Consider the following 18,855-nt stretch of genomic DNA (forward strand, 5'->3'; position numbering starts at 1 on the left):
CAGAAAAAAAAATGAAGAGGGCCTTCTTTTTGTAGGAAATTTAAAGTTGTTAAATTTTGTACCAGCATATATTTTCGCTAGAGCCCATAATTTCCGAGTTATTCAAGAAAGGTTTTAAAAATGACCTTCAAACGGATCCCCACTCCCACACAGCCCCCACCGGTCAGGATTCCTAGTATACTGATCGTGGCACTCCCTCATACCAACGTACAAAAATTTGCGACTGCACGAGTTCTTTCCTACATTTAAAACTTGTTTGGGTTGCATTGGCTGGCCTTATTAAGCCACCAGATTAGTCGAGCACTTACAAATTGTAAAACTTACGACTGTGTTAATTTTACCTAACAATTCTGTAATTTTTAACAGCGTGAAATGAACAGTTACATCGTTGTATTGCTCAAGTCTTGTGACGATGAACCTGCTGTGGTTGTAAAGGTTAAATTTGGATATAATTTTTAACGTAATTACTCTTAGGATAACGTTTACAGAAGAAGTTTCTCTTTCACTACCCTCACAGGCACGTTTAAATTAATAATGTTAACGAAATAGTACAATCAATAGAGACCAAAAAAGCTCGAATATCGGAAATAGCCCGTGCAGTTGGAGATTTTTGTACAATGGTAGGAGTAAGTGATACGAACAACAAAATGGTTCAAATGGCTCTGAGCACTATGGGACTTAACATCTGAGGTCATCAGTCCCCTAGAACTTATAACTACTTAAACCTAACTAACCTAAGGACATCACACACATCCATGCCCGAGGCAGGATTCGAACCTGCGACCGTAGCAGTCGCGCGATTCCAGACTGTAGCGCCTAGAACCGCTCGGCCACCCCGTCCGGCTACGAACAACATACTAGATATCCTGACTGGTGAGGAATGGGTGTGGGAGTGGAGGTGCGTTTGAAGATCACTTTTGTACGTTTTTCGTGAGTAACTCGAATTTTGCGGGTAGAGAACGAGAGAATATGGAAATCTCGCTGATCAGTTGACTTCGTAGCAGCTGAGGAGAGCTCCGCCTACCATCCTCCAAAGAAGCCATGGGTCTGAAGATGGTTATATAAATATAACCGAAACCGGTCACTTATGTTATTGAGACATAGGTGCTATGATCAAGACTGAACTTTAGTGAAAATATAATAATCTATTTATCACTGTATTCCAAAAATGTTTACCAAAATTGTACAGAGAACGAGAGAATATGGAAACCTCGCTAGTGGTTTTGAAGTGCAGGCATAGTATTGCAGGTTGCATAAAATAACGGTGGTAGGGGTCTCTGACTTGGCTTGTATGTCATCTTATTTCGGTTGTCAGGCGACAACCGACGTCACTAGCAATTCTACGGCATGTCAGACAAAAGGTTTTTTTTTATTTTTTTTATTGAAATTGACACTGCCCATGGAACGATTCTTGGAATGGATAAACTGCAAAAGTAAATTTTAGCAGAGTCCACTCAATAATTCGCTGTTTGTCTGAATAGAGACGTACTTACCTCATGCTTCTAGACATCTCACGAAGCACACGTTGGAATTCTTCCCTGTGTGCCAGGGGTTCTAGCATAGCTACTTTCAATCTTGAAACTAATTGTGCTCATTGCGATCACTATCATTACCACTGCATAAAGTCGTTGGGGGCAAAAAAAGAAAAACATATCAGTCCTTTACTTTCCCTAGCGTTTATGCCATCCAGTATGTGGTCTGCCTTGCCAGAATTTAGCATATTTTATTTTATTAATTTACTTTGTGGCCGGACACCACTCCTGACATTACAGTCGTCAAGGCAATCAAAGGAATGGGAGGGGTGTACGCCCTTTGTGTGTGAATCGTGTGAAGTTTGTTCTGTATGGGATGGCAATTTAACTGTTTGTCTATAGTATTCCCCTTGGTGAAATGTGGCGACCAGCCCAGCATTTGCCTAAACGAGAGCGGAAAACCGCCTACCAGGAGAATTCGATCCGTATTAGGTCCATCTCTCAGTCTCGCAAGTCAGCACTCTGCGCGTTACGCTATACGAGAAGGTCACCTTGTTCGTTTCTCCATTTGTGTGAAATGAGGAAACCGGCAATATGGTGAATTCATTGCCTCGAGCGAGGCAGTAACCGTCTATAAATCATAGCTATGATCGCCATATCGAGCATCGTAACCATTATACGTCACTGTTTTTTCTTGAGAGTCATTTAACATCTTACCGAACAATGCTCGAGAAAACTGTAGTTCCCCTTTCCCCGGTTGGATAACTGGATTAGTTTAAGGATGCACAGATCGACAAAGTGTCGTCAAATACAAAGATTTGCACAGGGACGTTGAATCACACTAGAGTGTTATCATCATCTAAGTACATAATTAAGTTTCTATGGAACCCTTGGAACACTAATCCTACTCGGACTTCAGATTTTTGTATGCTTAATCATTTTCTAGTTACAACGAACTGTTTGAGAAATGACCCACTGTACAGTCACAGACTTTTCAGCGAAATGCTAGGCGAGTGCTAGGGACGCAGGAGAAGCACCCATTGGGAGTACTTGGCACGGGATTTCCAAGGTCGGGATTGGCCTTGGAAACCAATGGAAACATTCATAGAACCTTGGTTAAAATCTTGGAATGGGAATGATTTTTAATTTAATTCTGGGACATTACGTCCTAGAGAAAAAAAGTGAAAACCTGGTATTCTCGTACATCCATATTTAGATAGATTGTAGATTCTAGCTGTTAATATGTTTTTATGTGAATACTAATACAATCTTCGGCTAAATTCAAAGATATTGCTCAATTTGCTATCGATTTCAGTGCTACAATGCGCCATCTTAAGACACCTCTGTGATAAACTCGTTGAACAGTCCGCGACACACCTCAAAAAGAGAGCGTGGTCAACTCGATGTCCACGACGATGAAGTTGTTCCTTCCTGCCTTTGTTGTTAGTACTACACTGTTTATATGTGTCAGAAATAAATTTTGTGTTCACAAAGACAAAGTTTTGCTGGCTTGGAAGCGTCTGTTGCTGCTTTCCTGTGTTTGCGAATTAAATCTAGATTTTGAAAACACTGGTTCCTGCAAATCACAATTTTTTTTTTCGTTTTCCTTCGGATTCCTTATCCAAAAGAGTTTCATCACTTGTCTATCATCTTCACCGGGAGTCGTTTGACTTTTATAAGATATGGTTCAAAAAGTCTGGTTGGTTTTCTGTTTTAGTCCATGCACATTTTATAGTTTTATGACCTAAACTAAAGGAAAAACAACCAGACGTTTTGAATGTAACAAGAGTAAAACGAGGATCACTGAATATAGCCCATACGTATCGAAACGTATCTAGGTGAAGAATGGAAACAAAGGACAAATACCTTCTCTTGTAGAAGACGTGTTTTAAAACTCAACAAAGATTTCACAACATTAACTGAAAGCTAGAAAATAATGCCTTTGTTCCAGAATACATGAACAGATGTACAATAGTCTTGATAATCAAGTGACTAGTCCACTGGTCACACAGACGTTCTTAGTGATATGCAGCAGAACGAGGTGGTGCAGTTGTCAGCACACTGGACTCGCACTCGGGAGGACATCGGTTCAGATCCGAGTCCAGCCATCCACATTAATGTTTTTCATTATTTACCTAATTCACTCCAGGCAAACGCCGGCGTGGTCCTTTGAAAAGAGCGCTTGCCGATTTCCTACCCCATCCTTTCGAAATAAATCCGAGCTTGTGCTGTGTCTCGAATCACCGCACCGTCGACGGAACGTTAAAATCTAATCTTCCTTTTTTCGTATTATGAGGGTGCAGGGCATAAAACGCGGGTACCGGCGGGTCACAAATTTAGCTACTGGAGTTCCCCTCGTAGACTCCGTTCAGTCACGTAGATTCGGGATCTGACAAATTTGACGCTGCGTCGCTTTCATCGTGTCTCGGACGACGGATGTGGCCTCAGTGTGCTGTCAGAACGAAAGGCCTGAGGGATGTGCTTCCGGAAAATTAAGCGACGGGCGGTGGGCGGCATCCGGTGCTGTCCGTGTGGCTGATGCAGGGCCCACCGGACCCGAGTTTATCGGCGCGAGTATAACTCACCGGACAGTTGGCGACCCTGGGTGGAGCGCTGCGCTGCGCGGGCCGCCGATATCTGCAGGTGTGGCGCGGAGAGGTGAGAGGGGGGATTCCCCGCAAGGATAACACGAGGCGCGCAGCGCTCGCCACCCCACTGCTGCCACCCGTCCCGCCCGAAACACCGGCGGCAATCTGGAGCGGCGCAGCTCCTGCCGTAAATAACGCGTCCGGAGCCCGCGGCGGGAGGATGGAACGGAGGCAGGGAGGCAGAGGGGGAGGAGAAGGCCGTCCGAGGACATATTTCATGGGCCGTAGCTTCCGGCTTAGCGACTTGTCTGTAACGCGCTTTGTTACCTGTCGCACCAGTCGAAAGGATTTTGGCTGCGTGACACATAGCAGTCGGTAGGTTGCATCAACTGCTGACTAATTGACTACGTTTCCCACACACCCTTTCCCTAGTTTTTCACCGTTTTTTAGCTTTATCTCCCTTTCTTTCCCACTATTTACCTGTGTGCGAACCTACTGTTAGCCGTGAAACAATTACCGTGCACACATACGCAGCTGTGAGCACTGGTACGCATGCACCAGACAAGTACTAAACACCGAGCAGAATATATGGAGCAGAGAGGAAGAAACTGAAATCACGGCGATTCGGAAAGAGAAGAAAATAAATGGTAGCAACACAGTATAAACAAGCACTACTTGCAGAAAAATTTACGAGCACTTCATACGAAATCTACTTGCAATATCATTACATTAAATTATTTTATAATTTAAACAATACATGTAATTTCCAGATTCTGCTGTGAACTTTAAGTTACTTTTCACATGATCTACTACAGCATTTTCTCTTTTGTGTGCCTATACTTAAGAAGTTCTTCCACTTCATTTAAGAAACTTTGACAGATACGATCAACGGTCACTTGGCGGTGTAAAACATTGTGATCAATGCAGTCCCAATGTACGGCCATAGTATATCATACAGGAGATAGGCAAAATAACATCAACACCTGTACTTGGGGATGGTTTATTAATAAGGGGTTGGACCACCATTTGCCCGTAACTCATCTGCGATTCTTCTTGAAATGCATTGTTGTACAAACCTGGCTGTTTGAATCGGTGCATTATCGTCCTGAAATATGCCATCATTGTTGGGGAACAACATCTTAATCATGGGGTGCATCTCATCACCTACTTCACATAATCGTTGGCTTTAACACGGCCGTTGAGAGTAATGAGGGGACAAGCATACCATGATATGGCTGCCCCCTCCATCACACTTCAACTTCTGTGCTTAACCGTTGGAATCAAGCAATCAGGATTGTAGGCTTCTTTTGGCGTTCTCCAGACGTAAGCCCGGCCCGATGTTGGAAATAACGAAAACGTTGACTCGTCGGACCATATGACGTGTTTCCACTGACCAGCTGTCCACGATTCATGCTCCTGACACTATGTTTTACGCTTCTTTGTATTGGTTGTCGTCACTAATGGTTTCGGTATAGGAGCTTGTCCATTACTATTCGCTTTATGGAGTTCTCGGCGGACAGTGTCGACAGATGTGCGGTCTCGAAGATGGCTATTGAGCTCTGCAGTCACTTTAGCCTATGTCATTTTGTGTTGTTTTGACACAGTTCGTGTTTGTGTACGACGACCTCTGTCATTTAATTTTGATTTGCGACCACTATTACGTTTACACGACGATGTCTTTTCATGTTTTGTGTAGGCTGTCTTGACTGTTAAAAAAAATTTCTCTTGAAACATTCAATAAGTTAGCTGTCCTGGTTACTGATGCTCCAGCGAATCGGGCCCCCACAATTGCCCTCTTTGGAGCTCTGTCAAGTCCTTCATTGCGCGTCGATCTCGGCCTCTGAATGTAAATACGAAGTGTGCACTACTCGTACACAACCTGCACTGATGCCTAGTCCGTACTGAAAACGCACAGTCCAGCGCGACGCCTTACCTACGTCGTTGATCGTCAAACACAACCATCACATTACTACTACTGTTCACACTTTTGCCTATCCCCTGTATATTTTGACACTCGCAAACTTATTCACGAAAACGTATAGGGTATGTCCTGTTGACCTATAATCGTGAAATTTGGTAAGAAGCAAAGTTTCACAATACAAGAATATACATAACTAACTTTGTGCGAAACATATCAGTGCGCGATTTCTACTAGCACTCGGCTATTTTTTCTCTTTTTTCAGGCTTTGTTTTGGGTTTACTATATGAAGTAAAACACATCAGTGATGAAGCAGCAATTACGTCAGATACATGACAGGAGAACTGTGACGTTCTTCCAGCTAAACTCGTCTCATTTTTCGGTTTACTTGTCTGAACTAACTGCCGTAGCACCAGTGAACTGCGTCTGTTAATCTATGCGCACATGAGACGAAACGGAGGAAATGTTCTTTGTCACCGAGTAATATCGGTGGCGCTTGTGTATCTGTGGAAGCATGAGCAGTGGCGCGGTTCGCAGATTTGAAAGGACAGAGACCATACTGTAGCATCAGCCTGCCGCCGCGCTCAGTAGGTATCCGAAATGTATACTGGCAGAATATGAGGTGACGAAATAAGATTTCTGTGACTGTACTCAAGGGATGTAATGGATTATTCATTACGCTGCGAAAACATGAAAATACACTGGAAGGAGGCTTTGCTGCACTATCAGATGGCAGTCGCTGTATTTAATGTAGGTTTACTATTCCTGAGACTCCAACACTGTCGAAATATCTGCAGTCTCATGCTATTTCATTGAGATACTTACCTCGACAGCAGTCCACTTGAGAATAATATAGTCACCGTTTCAAACTTTAGCAGAAATACAGCCGTGCTAAAGTTTGTAAACACTGAATATATTATTCTCAAGTGCAGTGCTGCCTAGAAAAGCATCAAAATGAAGCAGAACAGGACTGCAGATACATTATTGGTGTCTCAGGAACTGTAAACCTGAACTAAACACAGGAATTAGCATCTGATGATGGGACAATGCCTCCGAAACATCTGTAAATTATAAGTCTTACATCTAGTGACAGCTTACGTTGTGTTTTTATTTACTACTACTATACTGTTACTACTACTAGATTGGCCACACAAACCGCAGTCGGTCTTTGGCCTATCCAGTCTCCGTCCTCCATCTCCTGTCCATTTATTATTTTCGAGCTAGTCTCATTCTATTTCATATACTGCCTCATACCGGCAATATATCTCAGTAACGGTCATTGAACTGGTCTTTTACCACTGATGTCTTCTTCCACACATGCCCATACCACTTCAGTCTCCTCGCTTTAATCGTAGCCTCAGTATCCAGCGATTTGTACAAATCTTGCAATTCGCAGTTTTTCTTTTTCTCCAGTCATCTCCATCTTTCACTAATCCAAAAAATCTGTCTCCGAATAGCATTATCAATTTTCATATATCAGAAGTTTTCTTTCAGTCTTTTAGATAAGAGTCCAAATTTCTACTCCGTACAGGACAACAGGCCGTATTACAGTCGTGTAAATCCTGATCTTCGTGGATCTCGATAGGAGCTGGAACTTGAGCAGCTGTTCTCGGGCAAACATGACATGATCTGTTTCCTATTTGGATTCGTTGCAATGAGCACTGCCCCAGCATCACTGTACTATTTTCACCTTTCAAAGATTTTACAACCCATTTTATTTACGTAACTTTTCTTCATCTCCATTTACATGATCGCTCTACAATTCAAAATTAACTGCATGGTAATGTTTTCTTCGAACCACCTTCACGCTGTTTTTCTACTGTTCCATTCTCGAACAGCGTGCGGGAAAAACGAACACTTAAATGTTTCCGTGCGGCCTCTGATTTCTATTATTTCATTACGATGATCATTTCTACCTATGTAGGTTGGCGCTAACAAAATACTTTCGCATTCGGAAGAGAAAGTTGGTGATTGATATTTCGTGGAAAGATCTCGGCCCTTGTTTTAATGATTGCCACCCCAACACGCGTATCATATCCATGAAATTTTGTCTCTGTTTCGCGATAATACAGAAGGCGTCACCCTGATTTGAAATTTTGCTTGCATTGACTAACAAGCTTGAAGTTTTTACACCGCCAAGTGACCAAAGACCTTAGTGTGTGACATAAATTTCAACTTAATGCGTCTACCCGTCTGTAAGAAAGAGATGTCTGAACAAACGGACAGACAACAAGTCAGTGGGATAACAAATGACAAAAATATTTTTTTCGTATGATATAATAACAAATTATCAATTTTCAGATTTTTTTTCCTGTACTTGTACTTTAGAACCTTACTTGCTGAAAAAATTCAAGATTCTAGATGAACGAAAAGTGCCCTATAAGTTTCGATGAGTGTGTTTTCGATTACCAAAATTAGGCAGAAACTCGCCAACGGATCATAGTTTTCAGTACCTAATAGAAATTTCAACGTGGTAACTCTACCGGTTCCTGAGAAGAAGCATTGCTAACAGCCGGACGGACAGACAGACAGATGGACAACCAATTGGTCCCATAAGGCTTCCGCTTCTGCCGTTCCAGGTACGGAAGCCTAAAAGTTATGTTATGTCACGTAGTATTCCTGTTTCCGAAACACACTAATCAGCCAGAAGATTATGACCACCGGCCGCCTATCGATATAAACCCGTCCAGGCGAAAGCAGCGTCACCTGGCAAGGAATGACTCCTAGTCAGACACACGCACGATGCGTGTAGTATCTGTGAGCGTGCTGTCCGCGTATAGTTTAAGTGAGGGCAGATTGTGATCGCCCGGAGGCACGATATGAGCATTTCGGAAATTGCCCGACTTGTCGTGAGTTCAAAGAGTGCTGTGATGAGTGTCTTCAGCTCGTGGAGAAACCGAGGTGAAACCATGTCCAGACGTCATGGGGTTGGGTGGCTACCCCTCATTACATATGTCGAAAGTAGTAGGCTGGGAAGATGAAGTGTGGCGGAACTGAAATCTGACTTTAATACTGTCAGAGTACAAGCGTGTCTGAACACACAGTGCACCAAGCATTCCTAACAATGGACCTTCACAGTCGACGCCCCATGGATTTCCCCGTGTTAATATCACGACATCGGCAACTACGACTGAAATGGGCACGTGACCATCGGCACTGAACACTGGCACAGTGGTAGAGCGTTGCATGGTATGATGAATCTCGATACCTTCTTCAGCATGGCGGGGGAAGGTCGCGAATCTGTCGTCTTCCAGGAGAATATCTCCTGAACACTTGCACAGTGGGACGGAGATAAACTGGCAGCGGCGCCATTAAACTACGGGGAACATTCACATGTGAATCTTGGGTCCAGTAGATCCCGTGCAAGGCTCTGTGACATCTACATCTACATGATTACTCTGCTATTCACGATAAAGTGCTTGGCAGAGGGTTCAATGAACCACCTTCAAGCTGTCTCTCTACCGTTCCACTCTCGAACGGCACGCGGGAAAAACTAGCACTTAAATTTTTCTGTGTGACCCCTCATTTCTCTTATTTTATCCTGATGATCATTTCTCCCTATGTAGGTGGGTGCCAACAGAATGTTTTCGCAATCGGAGGAGAAAATTGGTGATTGAAATTTCATGAGAAGATCCCGTCGCAACGAAAAGCGCCTTTGTTTTAATGATTGCCACTCCAATTCACGTATCATATCTGTGACACTATGGTTCAAATGGCTCTGAGCACTATGGGACTTAACATCTGTGGTCATCAGTGCCCTAGAACTTAGAACTACTTAAACCTAACTAACCTAAGGACATCACATACATCCATGCCCGAGGCAGGATTCGAACCTGCGACCGTAGCAGTCGCGCGGTTCCGGACTGCGCGCCTAGAACCGCTAGACCACCGCGGCCGGCTCTGTGGCACCATCTCCCCTATTTCGCGATAATACAAAACGAGCTGCCCTTCTTCGTACTTTTTGGATGTCATCCGTTAGTCCCATCTGATGCGGATCCCACACCGCACAGCAATACTGCAGATTAGGGCAAACAAGCGTGGTGTAAGCAGTCTCTTTAGTAGACCTTTTGCACCTTCTAAGTGTTCTGCCAATAAATCTCAGTCTTTGGTTTGCTCTACCCACAATATTATCTTTGTGATGTTTTCAGTTTCGGTTATTTTTAATTGTAATCCCTAAGTACTTAGTTGAATTTACAGCCTTCAGATTTGTGTGACTTATCGCGTAATCGAAATTTAGCTGATTTCTTATAGTTCTCATGTGAATAACTTCACACTTTTCCTTATTCAGGGTCAATTGCCACTTTTTGCACCATACAGATATTTTATCGAAATCATTTTGCTAGTTTTTTGATCATTTGATGACTTTACAAGACGGTAAATGACAGCGCCATCTGCAAACAATCTGAGACAGCTACTCAGATTGCCTCCTATGTCGTCAGTATAGATCAGGAGCAATAGAGGGCCATGGAGTATCGTACACTGATTGCAGATCACGTACACACCTTCACGACGATCATGTTTCCCGACGGCTGTGGTATTTTTCAACACGATAACGCGCCATGTCACAAGGCCAGGACTGTGATGGATTGTTTCGAGGAACGGAGTAGCAAGTTCTAATTGATGTGGAGGCTGACGTCGAACACATCTGGGATGTGATTGAATGTGGCGTCAGAGCTAATTGCCGCCCTTCCCGAAATCTATGGAAGTTGGTTTACTTGTGAGTGGAGATGTGGTGCCAGCTCCTTCAGAAACCTACCAAGACATCATTCCTTCCACGCGACGACGCGTCGCCGCTGTTATCCGTGCCAAAGTTGAACGTAGGTAGACAGTCGTTCTGGCTGGTCAGTGTATCTTATAGTCATGGCTCAGTCTGGTGTAGGAAGACCGGAGCCAAGCGAGCGGCCCGCCGCGGAGAACAGTCCGGGCGCCGTCACAGTTGGTTAGCCGGCGGCCGGCGCCTTATTTCCCGACCGCCGTATACCAGCGAGCCCGAGCCGGAGGCGGTGCTACATCAGCGGCGGTAACTCAGCCCGGGAGCGCGTCTTCCTCCGCCCCCGCCGCCGCCGCCCCGGCGTCTACACACGAATTCCATTAGCGCCGCCTTCCCCGCAAACTTGCCGTCGCTGGCTGCCCCGAGGCGGCCGTCGTAAAGACGCCGCGCGGACGACAAACAGCAGCCGCGCTGTCGGCGTCGCCAGCGCACCGCGGGCCGTAAACTGCCGCTCGCCGCTGTCTGCTGGCCGGCCGCCGACCCGCAGCGGAGCGCTGCCGTCGTCACCCCCGATTCCTTCCAGCCGCGTAAAGCCGTCCATACACTGGACACGGCAGCTAACGTTGACGAGAACGCGGACGGGACATCCAACCTCGCGAGAGACAGCGCCGTCGCGACACGGGACGGCAAAGCCGAGCGCACGTTGTAGGTATTTTTTCGCTCGCAAATCACGCAGTTACCTAAGGAAAATTGACACGCTTAAAATAGTCGCGTTCACTCAGTTAGCGGAGAAAATTACAAAGATTCTGGGCTGATCAATGGTTTGAACAGCGAATTGCTCTTAGACAAACAGAATGCTGCACAACGATCGAGGTACACTGAGGAGCCAAAGAGACTGGTACACCAGCCTAATATCGTGTAGGCCTGCTGAGCACGCAGAAGTGCCGCAACACGACGTGGCATGGGCTCGTCTAATGTCTGACGTTGTGCCTGAGGGAACTGACACCATGAATCCGGCAGGGCTGCCAATAAATCCGCAAGAGAACGAGGGGGTCAGATCTCTTCGGAACAGCACGTGGCGAGGCATCCCAGATATGCTCAATAATGTTCATGTCTGGGGAGTTTGGTGGCCAGCGGAAGTGTTTGAACTTAGAAGAGTGTTCCCGGAGCCACTCTGTAGCAATTGCGGACTTGTAGGGTGCCGCATTGTCCTGCTGGAACTGCCAAAGTCCGTCGGAATGTACAATGGACATTAATGGCGGTGTGGTTAGGCAGCCATTTCAGGAATTGCGCGGCCGCTCGCGCCGGAGGTTCGAGTCCTTCCTTGGTCATGGGTGTGTGTGTTGTCCTTAGCATAAGTTAGAGTAAGTTAGTTTGAGCAGTGGTAAATTTAGGGACCGATGACCTCAGCAGTTTGGTCCCTTAGCAATTCACACACATTTGAACATGAATGGATGCAGGTGATCAGATAGGATGCTTACGTATGTGTCACCCGTCAAGGTCGTATCTAGACGTGTCAGAGGTCCCGTGTCACTCCAACTGCACACGTCTCAGACCTTTACAGAGCCTCCACTAGCTTGAACAGTCCTCTGCAGACATGCGGGGTCCATGGAATCACGACCTTGTCTCCATATCCGTACACGTCCATCCGCTCGATACAATCTGAAACAAGACTTGTCCGCCGGCCGTCGTGGCTGAGCGGTTCTAGGCGCTTCAGTCCGCAATCGCGCTGCTCCTACTGTCGCATCCTGCCTCGGGCATGGATGTGTGTGATGTTGTTAGGTCAATTAGGTTTAAGTAGTTTTAATCCTATGGGACTGATGACCTCAGATGTTAAGAAGTCCCATAGTGATTAGAGCCATTTGAACCATTTTTAACCATGCTGTACTGTTACGAAATTAAAGTAAACTTCGAACTTAAATGTCAACCATTAGAGCACAAAGGTTCAGGCGCTTCAGTCCTCAACCGCGCTGCTCCTACTGTCGCATCCTGCCTCGGGCATGGATGTGTGTGATGTTCTTACGTCAATTAGGTTTAAGTAGTTTTAATCCTATGGGACTGATGACCTCAGATGTTAAGAAGTCCCATAGTGATTAGAGCCATTTGAACCATTTTTAACCATGCTGTACTGTTACGAAATTAAAGTAAACTTCGAACTTAAATATCAACCATTAGAGCGCAAAGGTTCAGATTTACTTCGGAAATAAAATGTAGAATAAAATGCTTTGGTTCGTGCTCGAACAGTCGAAGGGTGTACTGCTGGTCCATAGTGTCCAACGGGTACAATATTTCGGCTATCAGACATCTCGCCATCCTCAGGGTCGCTGACGAACTGAGCTCCTAAGGGCAGGCGGCCTTCTTAAATCCCCTCCCCCTGTGAGGCATTCTCTCCGCCCTGGTCGCCCGATTTCTTCGCTGAGTGTCTTTTTAATTAGACTCAATGCTGGTTCCCGTGCCTTGCTGAGACTATAGCCGCCATCTCTGTTGATGAGTACGTCCCTGGTATGAATTTCGATAATCTCTCTAATGACACAGTCCCAGTATTTAGACGTGTGTGCCAAGACCCTGGTATGTTGGTAGTCGATTTCGTGATTTTCAGAGAAACAGTGCTCTGGCATAGCGTCGTTAGAGAGGCTAGGGTGGGACTCATCAACTGTGATTGCGGCTATAACCTCAACAAGGCCTGGGAACCAGCAATGAGTCTACGTAAAAAGACACCCAGGAAGGAAAAAAAAACAGGGGCGACCAGGGCGGACGAGGCAATTACACCAACGCCACCACAGACGCCGACGCCGACGCTGACGCCAGCGTCGCAGCGACCGCGACGCGTGGCTGGGGGCGCGGACCGCGGAGACAACGCCTCGCAAGGGGAGGGGATTTAAGACGGCCGTCCGCCCTCAGGAGCTCAGTTCGTCAGCGCCGAAATATTGTGCTCGCTGGACACTATGCACCGGTAGTACACGCACACTGTTAGAGTACGAAATAGGCCGGGAGAAACTGAAGAATCGCGTTGGTTCTTAAGTGCAAAATACCACACTTGATACATGTCGATAACAGTGCTATCTGCTGCGAATGGAAAACAAGGGTTGGTAAAGCGTATTTTTTGGCGTGAAAATTGGGAAGTTCCCATTGGAAAACACGAAGCTGGCCCCGACCACGTAGGAAGGCTGGTTAGGAGTTGTTCAGCTGTAGCACAGACAATATCCTCTTTTCTAGTATTAACTTTTCACCTTGAACAATTTTTTTTCGTATGACGCATCATTGTATTTAGTTGTTTCAAGTTAAACACTGTGCGTAATACAGGCGACGCGAGCTAGCAGGTCTTGGCTCTGCGGCCCCCTGGTAACTGCGTTACTCGTATTCGCCCGCAGGAAGGGCCCTTTGCGCTGCGCTCGTTCCCGCCCGTGTTGTTTTCGCCGGCGTCGCCTGTCAGCGACAAAGACCCGTGACGCGTATTTAGCCCGGCGCACATAATATCAAAGTTTATCGATCACCGTCCCCCGCCCCTTTTCAATTTCCTCTTTCGCCGTGATTCCCGGGCATCACAAACGCTTTATTACCGTGACCATTAATTTGTAATTTTAAACGGAGCGCGGGCGCGGTGTATTACTTGGGGCTTTGACATGCCCGCCCGGATACCGCAGCGCCGCCACAACCCGTCTGCGGCCTCCACCCGCCCCCGCAATCCGCTGCGCTCCGCCCGCTCGCACCGCGTGTATAAAAGTTCGCCGAGTCCGCGCAACGCCGACTGGTCCACGCGACAGCGTAGGGCATGGTGTGGATGCAAAGCAGCCGCTAAAATGACGCCGAGAACGAGCGTGCTGAAAGTACGTTATCTCTGTCAAGGGGCGAGAACATAGAGCAGCTGCCAAAAATCGGGGGAAAAACACAAGCTTCACCTTAGAGCTGAATAAATGGGCGGAACATTAGCGTTTCTTTCAGTTGGTTTTGAAGGCCACGTAAGTATTGACACTGGCAAATGAAGGAAAAGTCTCAACCGTGTGTTGTTCCTTTTCTCTTTTTCTTTAGGGTGCTCAGTCTTCTGACTGGTTTGGTGCAGTCCCCCACGAATTCCTCTCCTCTTCATCTCAGAGCAGCACTTGCAACCTACGTCCTCAATTATTTGCTGGATGTACTCCAATCTCTGTCTTCCTCTATAATTTTTATCCTGTACAGCTCCCTCTAGTACCATGCAAATAATTCTCTGATGTCTTAACAGATGTCCTATTTCTCTTTCCCTTCTCCTTGTCAGTGTTCTCCACATATTCCTTTCCTCTCCCATTCTGCACAGAACATCCTTATTCCTTACCTTATCAGTCCACCTAATTTTGACCATTCGCCTTAAGCATCACATCTCAAATGCTTCGATTCTCTTCTGTTCTGGTTTTCCCACAATCCAAGTTTCAATACCATACAATGCTGTGCTCCAAAAGTACATTCTCAGAAATGTATTCCTCAGATTAAGGCCCCTGTTTGCCCTTTTTGCCATTGCTAGTCGGCTTTTGATGTTCTCCTTGTTCCGTCCGTCTTTGGTTATTTTGCTTGCCTACACAGCAGAATTTCTTAACGTCAGCTACTTCGTGACCATCAATCCTGATGTTAAATTTCTCGCTGTTTTCATTACTTTCGTCTTTCTTCAATTTATTCTCAGTCCATATTCTATACTTATTAGATTGTTCATACCATTCAGCATATCATGTAACTCTTCTCCACTTTCACTCAGAATAGAAATATCATCAGCGAATCGTATCATTGATATCCTGTCTCCTTAAATTTTAATTTCAGTCCTGAAACTTTCTTTTATTTCCATCATTACTTCTTCGATGTACAGATTGAACGGTAGGGGGCAAAGACTACATCTCCTCATACATATTTTTTAATACGAGCGCTTCGTTCTTGGTCGTCCACTCTTATTATTTCCTCTTGGATTTTTACATACTGCGTATTACACGTATTTCCCTGTAGCTTACCCCTATTTTCTCACAATTTCGAAAATCTTGCACCATTTTACATTGCCAAACGCTTATTCCAGGTCCACAAATACCGTGCACGTGGCTTGGTTTGCTTCCATTACCAACCACAGCGTCAACTGTGTATGATGCGACGAATGAAAATTTGTATGAAGGCCGGGATTCAAACCTGGGTCTGCTGCTCACTAGGCAGATGCGCTAACAACTTCCCCACCCTGGCACAGTAGTTTTGCGCAACTATCCTCAATCCAAATTCCCATTCACGCCTCAGCCCACTTGGTATTCGATGCAGTTGCGCAAAGCCACGGTGTCAGGGTGGCATAGTTGTTAGTGCATCTCCCTAGTGTACAGGAGACCCAGGTTCCAATACCAGTCTTTGTACAAATTTACATTTGTTGCTTCAGTCTCCACATATACATCGTACATGTCTGAGACTTGAGAAGGTCTGACGTTTTGCAGAAAAAAGTCGTATAGCTTCTCAACAATATGAAGTTTTCTTCATTACACATCTAGTTAAATCAGTGGATGTGGAAAGTAGGAAACTTGTATAGAATGCAATACTTACATTATTGTTATTTAACAATCTAAATAAACCACCTCAGTGGCAGCTGAAAGGAAAACCACACAGACCTAATAGTAAAGGGGCAAAAGCAATAAAACTGTTTCCAGTACAGAAGAAGCCAGTGCCACAAATGTTGCTACATCTGACCTATAAACAGCAAGAGTTTTCAACACATTCGCTCTTCAAACAAAAATAGTCACATTTAGAAAAATATTCGTGTATTAGAATACAAGTAAAGTGTAAGACTGTGCGAATAATGAGACTCCAAACAAAATTGTTAAGTGTCGAGGAAAGTGCCTGTCACAATAACAGCAGACAACAGCATGAATATGTTATTCTCTTCAGCGGTGTAAGCTGCATTTATATACTCTGTCTATTCGAAAGTACTTCTTCATGAATAAGCTGCAGCTTACGTCGCTGAATCAGTGAGATTCGGCTGCTTTTAGATTTATTTAACGATGACTCAGGTCTAATGCTTGGAGCGCAAAAATGTGACAACTACTTGGTTAATAATGTAGAAAGGTAATTAAAAACGAATATTAATGTTACGGTTGGCTTTCTCGACGCTAGGGGTACTAGTTTTGTTCCAACTGTCAGACGGTAACAATTTTCGCAGCAGTGCGTTTCATGACTTTCTAGTTTTAATTCGTCACATACATTCATCATTTCTGCATGTTACTGTGCTTTAATTGTTTATTTATTGTGTTTTCTAGGCGGAGATGTGAAACGAGTGCAGCATTTATCTAGTCAAGTGCATGGAAACCATTTAAAAATCGCGCACGGTCAGACTAAAGATAGCTCATATGCGCGAATGCGATGCCGGACGTAATGCTCTATCTGTTCAAGTTGAGGGACATTGTCGCTCAGCGGATGAAAACATGGCTTATCTGTTTCCTGCCGCAGTACAGACAGTTTAGTCGGAACGGATACAGGCTCACATATTTTCATCCATGAGTATGACGTTCATAGTTAAAAGACGTGTAAGCTTCAAATTTTCCCTCGTGAAACTCACTTCCGATTTACAGGTTTGCTAGTTATAGAGTATCTAAACCGCAACACATTAGCAAACACTTAACGTTCCATATATACATTTAAAGTTTCTTACTTATTGTGACATTACTGGTATGTCGATACAACAGTGACAAAACTGGAAAGACAACCTGATAGTTTTGACATTACTGATATGTCGATACAAGAGTGACAAAACTGGAAAGACAGAGTGATACTTTTGGAAATTCTCTGTTGTATTCCGGCAGCTTGCCTATTGAACTTCTGTGTGAGTCATTCCTAAAGACGCGGCCTAACATACTCGGCGTGCAAGAGATTAGAGATAACCTCTGCACTTCACAGCTATGCAGCTTATCTCGCTGCACAAATTCCACATGTGACCTTCATCTGATCCCTAAAAGTTCACATATTTCCGTTATTTATCTACTATTTACCGCCACATGTGTGTGTGTCGCCACTTTAATGGGTAAAGGAACTTGCAGAGCAATATCCTGGGACTGTTGAAGTACGGGAAGAAACGGCATCCAATCTGGAAATTCTCTATTTACTGTTGCCGAAGTGTGGTTGAGTTTTTCGGAGCAAAAGCCACTATTTGTAGGTAGGTATGAAGAAGTAAGAAAACAGAAGAAAACTTGATATGTAACAAAACATTATTGTCAAAGTTGTTACAAGCAAACGATATCGAACCGAACAAAACTTCTTGTAAATGTCTTTCAGAGCAAATGGGAAGGTGGAATGAACCATAGGCAAGAGAACAAAAACTGAAAACGGTAGGAATATGATATAAACAAAACAGATGCTTTTAATGAGTAAATATAAAATTTCATCAACTAAAACTTCAGATGGCACAGTAGGTAAAAACAGAGAGAATAGTGTGCAAGTATTTAAAGAGCTCCTGAAATGTTTGTGCAGTCTAAGAGATGAATCAGAAATACAGATAGTTAATCATGAAAAATATCACTATTCGTGATGTAATATCAGGAAATCTGAATAAAACCATTAGAAATATGAGAAAAGGGAAGGCGCGTGAAGCTAATGGTGTCAATACAGGAATTAATGAAGATGAAGGAAACACAATACGACAGGAAGTAGCAAAAATACAGAATATCTGCGGATAAAAGCAATTCATCAACGCTTGACCAATGCTATCACTGTCCCTTTTCATATGAAGCGAGACAGATTAGCACCTTGCCCCTAACATGCAACATATTCACTGAAAGTATCAACAACCACATAGAAAGAAGTTAGGTGTTACTGAAACTGCTTTAGAGGATAGTTTATGATTGAGTTTATTTCGAATGATTCTATATTATCTTAAGGAATTTTAGTACTCCTGTTTTTCATGTTTCCATGGTTTTATAACATCGTCTTCTTCATAATACCATTATTTAGGTATTACATCAGACAGAACACGTGACAAATGATCAAATCTGCAGAGTAGATGGAAAAGATGGGTTGTGGCTCACTGCCTCACTTTCTGGCTCACTCTAGAATATAATTAGTGATGTCGAGTTCGAAAATTTTCTTTCCTTCTAACCCAGCGACTTCTACAGTGTGTAATTCGTAGAAAGATCTCGGTATTTTAGGATTTTTCAGTATAATCTCTCGTTATTCAAGTTCGTAATT

The sequence above is a fragment of the Schistocerca gregaria genome, chromosome 4 (genome assembly GCF_023897955.1).
Source record: "Schistocerca gregaria isolate iqSchGreg1 chromosome 4, iqSchGreg1.2, whole genome shotgun sequence".
NCBI classification, from domain to species: Eukaryota; Metazoa; Arthropoda; class Insecta; order Orthoptera; family Acrididae; genus Schistocerca; species Schistocerca gregaria.